Below are 13403 nucleotides of genomic sequence, written 5' to 3'. Positions count from 1 at the left end.
TATGGGAAGATTCTGAATTGCGAACTGCAAATTGCGAGTCAGAGCGACCCGCAATTTGCGAGTCACAATTCAGAATGTTGCATGGTGTCCCTGACACCATCTGCAACTCACAAGGGGGTCGCAAAGGCCGACCTCATGAATAATCATGAGGTGGGTCGCAATTTGCAACCCCCTTGCATGCTGCGGACAGCAGACCACCATGTCTGTGACTGCTTTTAAATAAAGCAGTTTTTTTTTTGTAATGCAGCCCTTTGCATTACAAAAACGAAAAATGAAACGTTTTCATTCATTTTTTCAGAGCAGGCAGTGGTCCATAGGACCACTGCCTGCGCTGCAAAATTTTTTGCAGTGCCATTCACAACAGGGAAGGGGTCCCATGGGGACCCCTTCCCTTTTGCGAATGGGTTACCACCCATTACAAAAGGGTGCAAACTGTGATTGATTTGCAACTGTGTTCGCGTTCACAAAGCAATCCTGCATTGCACTGCGACTCGCAATTAGGAAGGGAACACCCCTTCCTAACTGCGACTCGCAAACCCGTTTTGCGATTCGGTAACCAGGTTACCGAATCGCAAAACGGCGTTTGTGCATTTTGCACGTCGCAAACAACGAAATTCAGTGTTTGCGACGTGCAAACTGCTTCGTACATCTGGTCCTTGGGGCCTAATTTAGAGTTTGGCAGATGGGATATTCCGTCACAAACCTGGTGTATATCCTGTCCGCCACTGAATATAATGCACTTGTAATACTGTGGACGGGATATCTGTCATGTTTATGACAGAGTATCCCTTCTGCCAAACTCTAAATTGGGTTCTTAATTCGAAAGGATATTATTGTCAGGGGCAGCTCCTTCACAATGGTAAAGTAGCGTCACCCCACTGGCTAAGCCAGGAGCTGAAAGATAAAACAATATTTCATTATCGTGTTATCTTTCAACTGTTGGCTCAGCCATCAGCAGGTGCAGGGAGGGACGGAGCTGGACCATGGGAGGGGGGAATAGAATCTGTGCACTAAGTGTGCATGTGTGTTTAGCCGCCCTTCTCTGGCCAGCAAAACACACATGCGCACCTAGGTTTCTCCAACCCAGCTGTGTTATAAAGCCAGGCTAGAGAAACTCCACAGACTCCCATATAGTGTCTGAGCAGTTGAACAAGCCGCTCTGACCAATCCTGGCACTGCTTTCATGCTAGGTTTAGCATGAGAGCAGAGCCAGGATTGCTGCCGAGTCTTTTCTGGTGTCCCAGTGAATGCTGGGACACCAGAAGAAGAGCAGAGGAGCAATGTGGCAGGCAGCGGCGAGGTGCCCAGGAGCTGAAGAGGAGTCCTTGGAGCAGAGCAGATAGTTTCCCATGTTGATTGTCGGGTTGCAGATGGTCAGTGGTGTTGGAGAACCACCAACAAGCCTTGGCAAATGCAAGAGAAGCAAAAGAAGAGATGCAAGGCTGAAGTGGACCAGCGAGGCCCAGGTGACTCGACTCTTGGAGGGGAGTCCAGGGTGACCCTCAGCAGTTGGGAGTGCCACCAGAAGCAGTCACAGCCCCTACAGGCAACCCACTGGGACCAGGCACTGTAAGGCCCGGTCAGCACACCTAAAGAGGAGTCCCACGTCGCTGGTGCAGCACAGAGGAGACTGGTGCTTGGCAGGAAGTGCTGGGGGTGGGGTTACAGAAATAAACTATTGTTAGCCCCAAGAGAGGAAAACTCCATGAAAAAATACAGGAGAAAATAATGCAGTGTAACCATATACTTAGCCCCTAGAGAGCATTTTAGGGCTACCAGTCCTGCTGCAATGATATTACAAACAAGGCCTTTAAAACAAAACTTCTCCCAGCTGTAAAACAAAAGTTATAGCTAGAGAAAGGTTAAAAGACACTGAGTGGTGGGAGTGGTTATTAATTTAGAGTCCCTACTAACATAGTTAGTGTGGGGACCCAGAGATGATGTAGAGAGAATTAGCATTTTGAAGGTGCTCCCATTGTCCTAGGACCACCACAGGCTGAGTTATGAGCAAAAATGTTTTGTAAAGGTAATGCCTTGCAAAGCATTATGGGTCAAGTTTTCGTGCCACAAATATAGTATGTTGAGGCTCAGAACAGCCCCTAAAGAACACCACAATAAAAATAGCATTTGGAAGAAACATGATCATGTAACCATGCAGTCAGCCCTTAGAAAACATACCCATGTGGAGAAGGAATGGAAGAAAGTAATGCAGTGTAACTATATATTTAGTCCCTACAGGACATAGGGCCAGATGTAGCAACAAACCAAATTGCGAGTTGCAATTTGCGAGTCCATCCGACTCGCAAATTGCAACTCGCAATTTGGTATGCAGTACGGTGTCTCAGACACCGATTGCAACTCGCTATGGGGTCGCAATGACCCACCTCATGAATATTCATGAGGTGGGTCGCAAATTGCGGCCCCATAGCGAGTATAGGCACTCGCAAACATGGAGGTCTGCTGTCGTCAGCAGACCTCCATGTTCGTGACTGCTTTTAAATAAAGCAGTTTTTATTTTTTTAAGTGTAGCCCGTTTTCCTTACAGGAAAACGAGCTGCACTTAAAAAAAAAAACGAAACCTTTAGTTTCGGTATTTTTTCAGGGCAGGGAGTGGTCCCTTGGACCACTCCCTGCCCTGAAAAAATATTTTTGGGTCCAGTCACAAACTGGAAGGGGTCCCATGGGGACCCCTTCCAATTTGCGAGAGGGTTACCATCCACTTGAAGTGGATGGTAACTGCGATGCCATTTGCGACCGCGTACGCGGTCGCAAATGGTATTGCATCCCACTGCGAGTCGCAAATATGAAGGGAACACCCCTTCCTATTTGCGAGTCGGAAATGCATTTTGCGAGTCGGTTCCGACTCGCAAAATGCATTTCTGCATAGGAAACTGCGTTTTGCGACTCGCAAACGGCAAATTTTGCCATTTGCGAGTCGCAAACAGTTTCCTACATCTGGCCCATAGTGCATTACACATTTTCAAGGCTAGTAGAACTTTTACAAAGCTATTACAAACAAGGCCCGTAAAGGATAACTTCTCTCTGCTGTAAAACAAAAGTTCCAGCCATAAAAAAGCTCAAAAAGCTAATGAATGGTGGTAGTGGTTATTATTTTGTAGTCCCCACTAACATAGTTTGGTAAACTGGAGATGGTGTAGAGAGAAAGAGCACATTGTGGCCAATGTTTTGTAGGTGGTGCCATTGTCCTAGGACGACCACAGCCAGAGTTATGAGCAAAAATGTTTTGTAAAAGTAATCCCCTGTAAAGCATTATGGGAACAAGTTTCTGTGCTACAAATATTTTAATATGTTGACGTCACTGTAATGCTTAGAACAGCCCGTAGAGGACCCCACAATGAAAATAGCATTTATAAGAAACATTATCATGTAACTGTGTAGTTAGCCCCTAGAGAGCATAACCGCACAAAAAATATGGCAAAAAGTAATGCAGTGCAACCATATATTTATCCTCTAGGGGGCATAGTACATTGCCATATTCAGAGATAACAAGCCTATAGCAAATATATTAAAAAGAAGGCCCTTAAAACACAATCTACTCCCAGCTGCAGAACTGAGAAAGGTTAAACAGACATAGAATGATGGGAGGGGTTATTGTTTTGGGATCCCCACTAACCTAGTGTGGGGACATAAATATGATGTAGCCACATAGGAGCACGTTGTTGTGACTGTTTTGGTGATGGTCCCATTGCCCTAGGGCCACCACAGGCTGAGTTAAGAGCAACAATCTTTTTGTAGTATTGGCTCTCCTGCTGTTATGGGAGAGCCACTTTTTCTTTGAGGATATCTATTGTAGGTAAAACATTCACCAATTTCAAGTGTGTTAAGGGGAGAGCCACAAGAAATGACTCTGATTAGGTAACTGTAAACAATATGATCAGCGCTCAAATACCACCGATCAGGTTAACGCTGTTGTCCCTGATCGCGCTGTGAGCATCATGGCTGCCATGCAGCATGAAGGGGAGAGACAAAAGAAATAGTTTTCCCACACTGAAATATTTCGGCAATAATCAATGTAAAAGTGGCAGTCTGCAAGGTGTAACAAAAATAGTCTCAAGATGGGACAAATGTAAAGCAATTGCTAATGACATCAAGTGCTTTTTTAAAGGCAAGCCCATGAATGAGTTAAAGTGGTGGGTGTGGTTAAAAGCCCACAATACTTATAACAGGTCAAAGGGCTTGTACAGGGATACACTTATCCACTTCAATATATTAATAGAGCGTACTAAACACTGGCCTAACTTGCTCGCTATGGGATACGACTGCTAACTGTATGTGTAGTGTGGAAGGGGAGGTAGGATTCCTACATTTAGCGTGGCAGTGCCCAAGGATTCAATATTTTTGGCAGGTATTGTTTGAAGCACAAGTAGCTGTTATATCAGAAACACTGACAAGGGAACCCTTCCTGGTGCAGCTAGGATATGATAAAAATGTTAGTAGAGAGGCTTGCCGTCTAGTAGCCACAGGCTTGCTGCTTGCAAAGCGTAGGGTGGTGATGTGATGGGCATGCGGCCTGCTAAACAAGGTCAGAGAATGGCACAGCGATATGGCATTTTGTATCACGCAATCTGACAACTACTGAGAACTTCTCCCAATATGCAGCTGCACAAGAAACATATGGGTACCTTACCAAACCTACTTATTAGGACAGTTGTAGGAGGCAGGCCTGGCTTTTAGTGGGTACCAATGGTACTTACATTTTGTGCCAGGTGCTGTTCTCCCTCATTAGTAGATTAGTAGTGTTCTAGCAGCTTAGGCTGATAGAGGTAGCTATAGCAGAGCAGCTTAGGCTGAACTAGGAGACATGCAAAGCTCCTACTATACCACTTATATCATATAGGTACTATATCATAAGAAAGACAATACTCAGAGTTGCTAAAAATAAAGAAATAAAGTACATTGTTTTAGTGACAATGTGCCAAAACTATCTTAGAGGATATACTCCATTAGGAGGTAAGTAAAATACACAAAATATACACACAAACCAAAATCAGGTAAGTAACACAGTCAGAAAGTAGTGCTAACACTGTAGAATACAATAGGATGCAATAGGCCTAGCGGCAACACAAACCATATACTAAGAGAGTGGAATGTGAACCACGAATGGACCCCTAGGCTAGTGTAGTGTGAAGAGGGTCGCTGGGAGTGTAAGAAAACACTAAGGGTGTCCAAGATACCCCACCCCAAGACCCTGGAAAGTAGGAGTAAAGTACTACTATTTCCCCAGAAATACACAAAAGTCGTGATAAAGGATTTTGCAAAGACCACAACAGACTTCAAAGCACTGAAGATGGATTCCTGGACCCGAGGATCTGCAAAGGAAGGGGACCAAGTCCAGAAGTCGTGAAAGTGTCCGGGGGGGGCAGGAGCCCACTAAACCCCGGATGAGGGTTCAAAATGGCTGCCTCTGGATGGAAGAAGCTAAAGATTCTGCAACAACAAAAGGCGCTAGGAACTTCTCCTTCGTGCAGAAGATGTCCCACGGAGTGCTGGAGGATGCAGAGTTGTTTCCTTGGCAAAATACCGCAAACAAGCCTTGCTAGCTGCAAGAGTCACAGTTAAAGAAAAAGGGTGCTGCCCAGGCCCAGAAAGGACCAGGATGTTGCTAAATGGGAGAGGAGATAGAGGGGGCCCTCAGCAATGTAGAGAGCCCAAGCACAAGAAGATAGCCCCTGCAGAAGTCCTTGAACAGGGGTTCAAGAAGTCTGAACATGGCGGTCATCTCAACACTGTAAAAAAGGGTCCCACGACACCGGAGATCAACTCAGGGAGCTGTGCTTCGCAGAACAGAGTGCTGGGAACCTAGGCTTGGCTGTGCATGAAGGATTTTGTGGAAATGTGCACAGACGCCCTTGTAGCTGCAGTTCACATGGTGCACAGGATTACTGTCTGGAAAGGGAAGGCAAGGACATACCTCCTCCAAATTTGGACAGTTGGACCACTGGACAATCTGGGTCACTTGGGTCCACTACCTGTGTTCCAGGGGCCACGCTCGTCAGGATGAGAGGGGTCCCAGAGTAACGGTGATGCTGAAGTTTGGTGCCTGCTGGAGCAGGGGGAAGAGTCTGTCGACCCACTGGAGATTTCTTCATGGCTTCCAGTGCAGGATCAAGGCAGGCAGCCCCCAAAGCATGCACCACCAGGAAACAGTTGAGAAAGCCAGCAGGATCAGGCGCTACAATGTTGCTGGTAGTCTTCTTGCTACTTTGTTGCAGTTTTGCAGGCGTCCTGGACCAGTCATCAGTCGATCCTTGGCAGAAGTTAAAGAGAGAGGTGCAGAGGAACTCTGGTGGATTCTTGCAAGTTGTTATCTGAGGAAAAGCCCACTGGAGAGACCATAAATTGCCCTTAGAGGAGGATTGGCCACCTAGTCAGGTACGCACCTATCAGGAGGGGTCTCTGATGTCACCTGCTGGCACTGGCCACTCAGAGGCCTCCAGAGTGCCCTCACACCTCTGGATCCAAGATGGCAGAAGTCCGGGACACACTGGAGGAGCTCTGGGCACCACCCCTGGAGTGGTGATGGACAGGGGAGGGGTCACTCCCCTTTCCTTTGTCCAGTTTCGCGCCAGAGCAGAGACTGGGGGTTCCCTGAACCGGTGTAGACTGGCTTATGCAAGGAGGGCACTATCTGTGCCCTTCAAAGCACTTCCAGAGGCTGGGAGAGGCTTCCCCTCCCCAGCCTTTAACACCTATTTCCAAAGGGAGAGGGTGTAACACCCTCTCTCAGAGGAAATTCTTTGTTCTACCTTCCTGGGACTGGGCTGCCCAGACCCCAGGAGGGCAGAACCCTGTCTGTGGGGTGGCAGCAGCGGTAGCTGCAGAGAAAACCCCAGAGAACTGGTTTGGCAGTACCTGGGGTCCATAGTTGAGCCCCGTGGATGCATGAAATTGGCTCCCTAATACCAGATTTAGCAATGGGGGACAGTTCAATGATCTTAGACATGTTACATGGCCTTATTTGGAGTTACCATTGTGACGACACATATAGGTATTGACCTATATGTAGTGCACACGTGTAATGGTGTCCCCGCACTCATTAAGTCCGGGGAAATGGCCCTGAACTATGTGGGGGAACCTTTGCTGGTGCAAGGGCTCCCTCACACTTAGTAGCTTTGCACCTCACCTTTAGCAAGTGAAGGTTAGACATATAGGTGACTTATAAGTTACTTAAGTGCAGTGAAAATGGCTGTGAAATAACATGTGCGTTATTTCACTCAGGCTGCAGTGGCAGTCCTGTGTAAAGTTTGTCTGAGCTCCCTATGGGTGGCAAAAGAAATGCTGCAGCCCATAGGGATCTCCTGGAATCCCAATACCCTGGGTACCCAGGTACCATATACTAGGGAATTATAAGGGTGTTTCAGTGTGCCAATTGAAATTGGTAAAAGTGGTCAGTAGCCTATAGTCACAAATTTAAAGACAGAGAGAGAATAAGCACTGAGGTTCTGATTAGCAGAGCCCCAGTGACACAGTTAGGCACTACACAGGTATACACATACAGGCCACACATTTATGAGCACTGGGGTCCTGGCTAGCAGGATCCCAGTGAGACAGGCAAAACACACTGACAAATAGGGTTTTCACTATGAACACTGGGGTCCTGGCTAGCAGGGTCCCAGTGAGACAGTAAAAACACACTGACATATACTCACAAACAGGCCAAAAGTGGGGGTAACAATGCTAGAAAGAGGCTACCTTCTCACAGCAGGGCGCAGACAGAGTATGACGGGAGGTGGGACGGGAGATAGCCCAAACATGAAGGATGTTCTAAAATGGAACCTTGTCTTGAACTAAAGGATTTCACATGCAGTTTGAGCTCGACCCTCGCAACAAAATATCAGTGACCTATACATCGCCATAATGTATTTGCCATTTATAGATGTGCTGCATGTGATAAATATTTGTGTAACAATAAACATTGCAATGTAGACTGTTATTTGCTGTACACCTGCTGAAAATCCAAAACAAACTAAAAAAAACATAGAAGGATATAATTAATTTACTCAAGACTATTTCACTCATCACCTCTACAAAGGTTATGTGTAGATCCCATTTTGTTTTCTCAATCATAAACCAACCCTCCAAAGGACCAAAATCCACACACTAGCAGTAATCTCCTCCAAGAGGAAGGGGGGTTAGCCTTGTCTACTCAACATGAGAAAGCAGTACAAGTGACATTCTTTGTTGTTGATAAAGGGACAGGCATTCTCATCAGCCACACTATGGCAGAAAGTTTTGGGCTCATCTCTTTTGTATGCTGTATCAATGCAAGAGCGGTCAAGGAAACTGTATTTGAGTACAAAGGCTTATCTGAAGGAGGACTGTGGCTGAAGGTGCGTGAAATGAAAAGCTGTGAAAATACATGGAGACAGCACTATCAGACCACTGGTCCTGCATCACTGAATGGTCAGGTTTCACATATGCAAGAAGGTGGGGGGACAACTGATAAGAATGGAGAACATGGGAGTCATAAAGGTATGACCCACATGGTGGGTCTCCCCCATGGTCACTGCTAAAGGTAGGTGAGTCACTGAAAGCTCAAGCTGGATTTGAGACAGAAACCTGGCTCTGGCTCAGCTCAAGGTCCTCCTGGAACCTTGAGCCCAAAACAAGCTGAACCTTTGAAGAAAGCGATATGGCCTAGAGGCTACAACTGCTGACCGTAAACAATGGGGAGCCAGGTTTGATTACTTGCCTTGACTCAGTATCCTGTAACCCACCCTGTGCCGAAACAAAAAAAAGCATAACCTAGTGGTGTATATGATGCCTATTTATGTTCTTGGGCAAGGTTCACATTGTGAAAAACTGCCAAAAATAAAATGTAGAGTCTTCCTGTCACCCACCCTATAATCACATCTTCCAAGCAATAAGGACAAAGCATTAACCTTTGATGTCAAGAAGAAACACTCATCTAGTGGCTGAATTGGAAACTATATTAAAGGAAAATCTGTGAACCAAGACAAATACTTGACTTAAGCAAGCTTTTTATATGTTTGCGAGCACCTTGAAATAAGTGAATTCAGCATGATTGTTGTACAAAAAACTCTTGTGTTTGATTTAATAGTCTATATCTTGAGCCATTCTATAATATAAATCTGGGCCGTTTAGGGTGCACATGACAACTGACTAGCCTTTTATCTCTTTACTACCATTGTCATCATGGAGGGAGCAGGAATACTTCTTAGAGCATGTTTAAAAACTCTCCCTAATAATTAAAGCCTCTCAGTGCAGAGATATTATCTAATGTACTAAACTGAAACACTTAGGTGTGTTAGATATATACACTTTTTGAATAGGCTTTCTTATATTACTTGATGTTTGTTGCATCATTTACATGCCAAACATTTTCAAGGTTTAGCTAGTGCACAGGCTCTTAGAGTCAGAGCCGACACTGGGTTTTGCGGCAACTCGGCTCTACAAGTCAGTTTTTTGGCTTGTCAACCTCAAGTTGTTCCTCCAAAAGCTTTGTAACAAAAAATAATCGGCCTGATATCATCAGAATCTGCACAGATATGCGACTATCCAATACAGCCATCCAAAGGGAGCAACACATCACCCCCAATCTTGATGCTGTTCTCGCAGATCTAAATGAGGCAAATGGTTTTCTCAGGTACATCTAAATGCTGGCTACACCCAGATGCTGCTGGATGAAAGCAGCCGTTATATTACTAATTTCTCCACACATTTAGGTCTCTGGCACTGAGACCTTTGGAGGCTCCTTGGTGCCCTGGTTTTTCAGAATGTAATCAGAGAAACATTGAATGGACTCACTGGAGTCATCAATTTAAGTGATGGTGTTCTGATATATATGACAACAGTAGCTGGACACAACATTTAAACATGGGACAACCTACAGCAGTTGAGGGAAGCAGGCCTAATAATGCACAGGAAAAATGTTAATTTCATTAAAGTAGTATCACATTTTTTGGTACATTTTCGTCAACTGGGGACTCAGCATCGACCCTCAGAAGGTCCAACATATTTGAAGAGTACCTGCCCCCAGGACAGCCACGGACGTCAGAAGCTTCTTAGGCATTATCAATTACTGTGAGTGTTTCATTCCAAATCTTGCCACAATATTCCATCCTCTATAAAACCTTATGAAATACACAACCCCCTGGGAACGGTGTCCAGAAACTGAACAGCATTGAAAGACATCAAACTGGTGATTTGTAACGACATTATCATGCATTGTTTTGAATTTTAAGCAAAGAAAGAATTGGAAACTGAAGCCAGTCCCATGGGATTGGAGGCCATCCTATTCCAGGAACATTAAGAGAAATTGTTGGAATCACTTGTGCCAGCAGAGCTCTGAGAGACACAGAAACACGATACTCTCAGATAGAACAGGATCCTTTAGCTATCAAAAAGACCTTGACCCATTTTCCTTTATTTCACCACAGAAGGAAATTCACAGTTTTGACTGACCACAAACACCTCGCCCCCCTTTTTTAAGGCTACAACAAAATTTTCTCGATCAGGGATTGAGAAGTGGGCACTTCAATTGCAACAATAAAGTTTCAATGTGAAGTACAGGTCAGACTCAGACAACCCATTGCACCTGGCAAAAATGAATCCTTAGAGAGCTACACTTGGTAAAGATGACAAGAATTTGTGCACTTTATCTCCCAACTACCACTCCCAAAAGCGATCTCATTGGTCGACAATGATCAGCCAGCCAAGGACGATTTGTGCATGTGATTAGCAAGACATGCACTAAGTAAAAGCGACTGTAAAATGTTCCTCGCTGGACCAAGGAAAGAGACAAGAACACACAGAATACACTGTGTGACATATGGAAGGCAAGGCATGACCTAAGCATTGCTGGTAAGTGGACCCTCTTTAGAGGGGATAGGGTCATAATACCAAAAAGCCTGCAGGAACTTATATTTCTTTTGACCCCTTAAGGTCATCAATCTCTTATCTGTACCGGCTAACAACTGAGCTCTAAATCCGGCGTCTGTAGTAGATGCGGTAGGCCACGTTTAAAGAATTGTTTGTCCTTCGTTTCTTTTACTGTTTTACTAAACGTGCTGTGTGAAATAGACGTGTGTAATCAAGAGACGAGGTTTCTCTTCGTGTGTCGCTAACAACGGAGCTCTAAATGTGGCATCTGTAGCAGACGTGCTTAACTAATATTCGAGCTGGCAGACTTTCGAGCAAAAACAAATTGGAAGAGATAAATTTACTTTATGGGTCTGAGGCTGATCCGGATGAAAGATTTAACCTGAGCAATAATTTTTGCCATAATGATATTGTCACCGTGATGATATTGACACTGTCTTTGATGTCCTTAGGAGGCCAGAGGTAGAAAGGCCGAAACGCGTTGACTATAATGTTTGGAGGAATGTTTGTTGGAATTTTGGAATAAATGGGATTATGAAAACAGGAATGTATTGCATATGAACATCAGCAAGAAAGGACTTCTTGATGGACAATACAAAAGTCACAACACCTCATATTACAAGACTGTTTGCCATATAAAGGCTTAGCAGCTTATTTATTGAATGACTTCAGTGAAAAAAATAATTTTCAAATATTGTTTTTTAACATCACATGTTGGATGTGTTTTTCTTTGAGTTGTAAGAGTAATTGTCTTTTGTTTTTTGTATATAATACACATATATTGTGTCATTGTTATATGTTAAGAGTTTTATATATTCTATGAGAGCGAGACAAGGAGACACAAAAAACGAATAAAGAGATAGTATTGGTTAAGAAATAAATAACTTCTAGTTACTAATTAATTTTTTCACTTAAGAGAGATAGACTTTTATATCTATCCCCCCAGTACACTTCCATCAAGGCCATCAAGGCATGGTCAAAACAAAAGCTATGATGAGGGAAAAAACATAGTTTCCCCAAGTGGACAAAATAGTCAAGACAATAATACATCTTTGTGCTGTGTCAGGTTATAGATGCACAATAGCGCCCTACTCGTATCATCATATAAGATACCTGCATGAAGCCACTGGTCAAAGTGAATAAGGATCTGTGTAGATTATTTGGGGCACAGCAATTGTTAGTCTCCATGGATACTTATTCAAAGTATGATGTTGTACAAATGGTTAAATCCATTGCATGTGACTACACCAAACCACAACTCGAGAAAGTCTTCACAGCTTATGGCTTTCCCAAATGCCTCAAAACAGATAATGGCCTGCAGTTCAACAGACAGCAAATCTAGGTATATTGGAAAAATTTGAACATTCAAAATCAGAAAATCATGGCCCGGTGGCTCCAAGCCAACAGGGAAGTTGAGAGAGTTGTGCACACATTAAACAAAACACTGCAAATTGTGGTGGAATGAGGGGCTAATGTTTAAAGGGACCTGCATCATTTTCCACAAGAGTACAGGAACACGCTGCATTGCACAACCAAATGTTTTCTGCAGGCAATGTTGTTGGCATAACCAACATAGATACCATTCCAACTGCTCCAGGGTGTGACCTGTTAAGGTAAATCATGAACGTAGTCAAGCAAGAAAGTCGAGCAAAGAAAAAGCAACCATCAAGAGGAGAGGTGTTGATCTTGACATTCATATGGGTGATTGGGTGTTGGTGAAAGACAGGTATCTGGGCAGAAAGTTTAGACTGCTTTATGAAAGCACACCCTAGATTGTCACTGATGTGAATAGAACCATGTACTCAGCAAAATGAAAGAGCAAAACTGTCACCCAAAATCTCTTGATGTTGAAAACGATCCTGCAGCAGGAATAATGGCCAAATACTGATCACAAATAAGGAAGGGAAGGCAAAGCCAACTAATGAGATATGAATGATGCAACACATGCTGAGAAGTTGGAGGATACCCCAGAATGGAACTGGATGACAGCAACCACCTTACCTGGACAGTACTGTGCAGTTTTGAGGTGCAACTCATTCCACACAGTCAGAGGAAACGATATGCACCTATAGATAACCCAAAGCCTTCACAGAGTCTAAAATAGTTTGAATTCTACTGGTTATAGTTTGTGAGGGGCCTTTTTTTAGAGTGGGGAGAGATGTAGTGTGCACCCAGCAAAGCATTAGGTGCTGTCACGCACAGTCAAGTCAATTAGTGATGTCACCTGTAAGGAAATGCCTCCTTTTGCATGTTCACTCCCACATTTTTGGACTGATGTTGCTGTTTTTTGACTCAGGGAGTGCACTGGGGCCTTCTAACCAGACCGCAGTGCTAGTGTTCTAACCCCTTACAAAGTGTATGTTGAAATGGCTTTTTCAAGGCATTTTCAAGTAGAACACTACAGTTTCCCCAACTAACAGCACCATCCTGTTCTAGAAGAAACAAATCTGGAACCCATTGTCAGTATAACGCCACTTTGTTTTGAAGGAGAACGAAAAGAACACTGAGACATTCCTTAAAGGAATTAAGAGCCCGATTGA

The sequence above is a fragment of the Pleurodeles waltl genome, chromosome 7, assembly GCF_031143425.1.
Source record: "Pleurodeles waltl isolate 20211129_DDA chromosome 7, aPleWal1.hap1.20221129, whole genome shotgun sequence".
In the NCBI taxonomy this organism is placed as follows: Eukaryota; Metazoa; Chordata; class Amphibia; order Caudata; family Salamandridae; genus Pleurodeles; species Pleurodeles waltl.
This window is presented reverse-complemented; position numbering follows the sequence as displayed.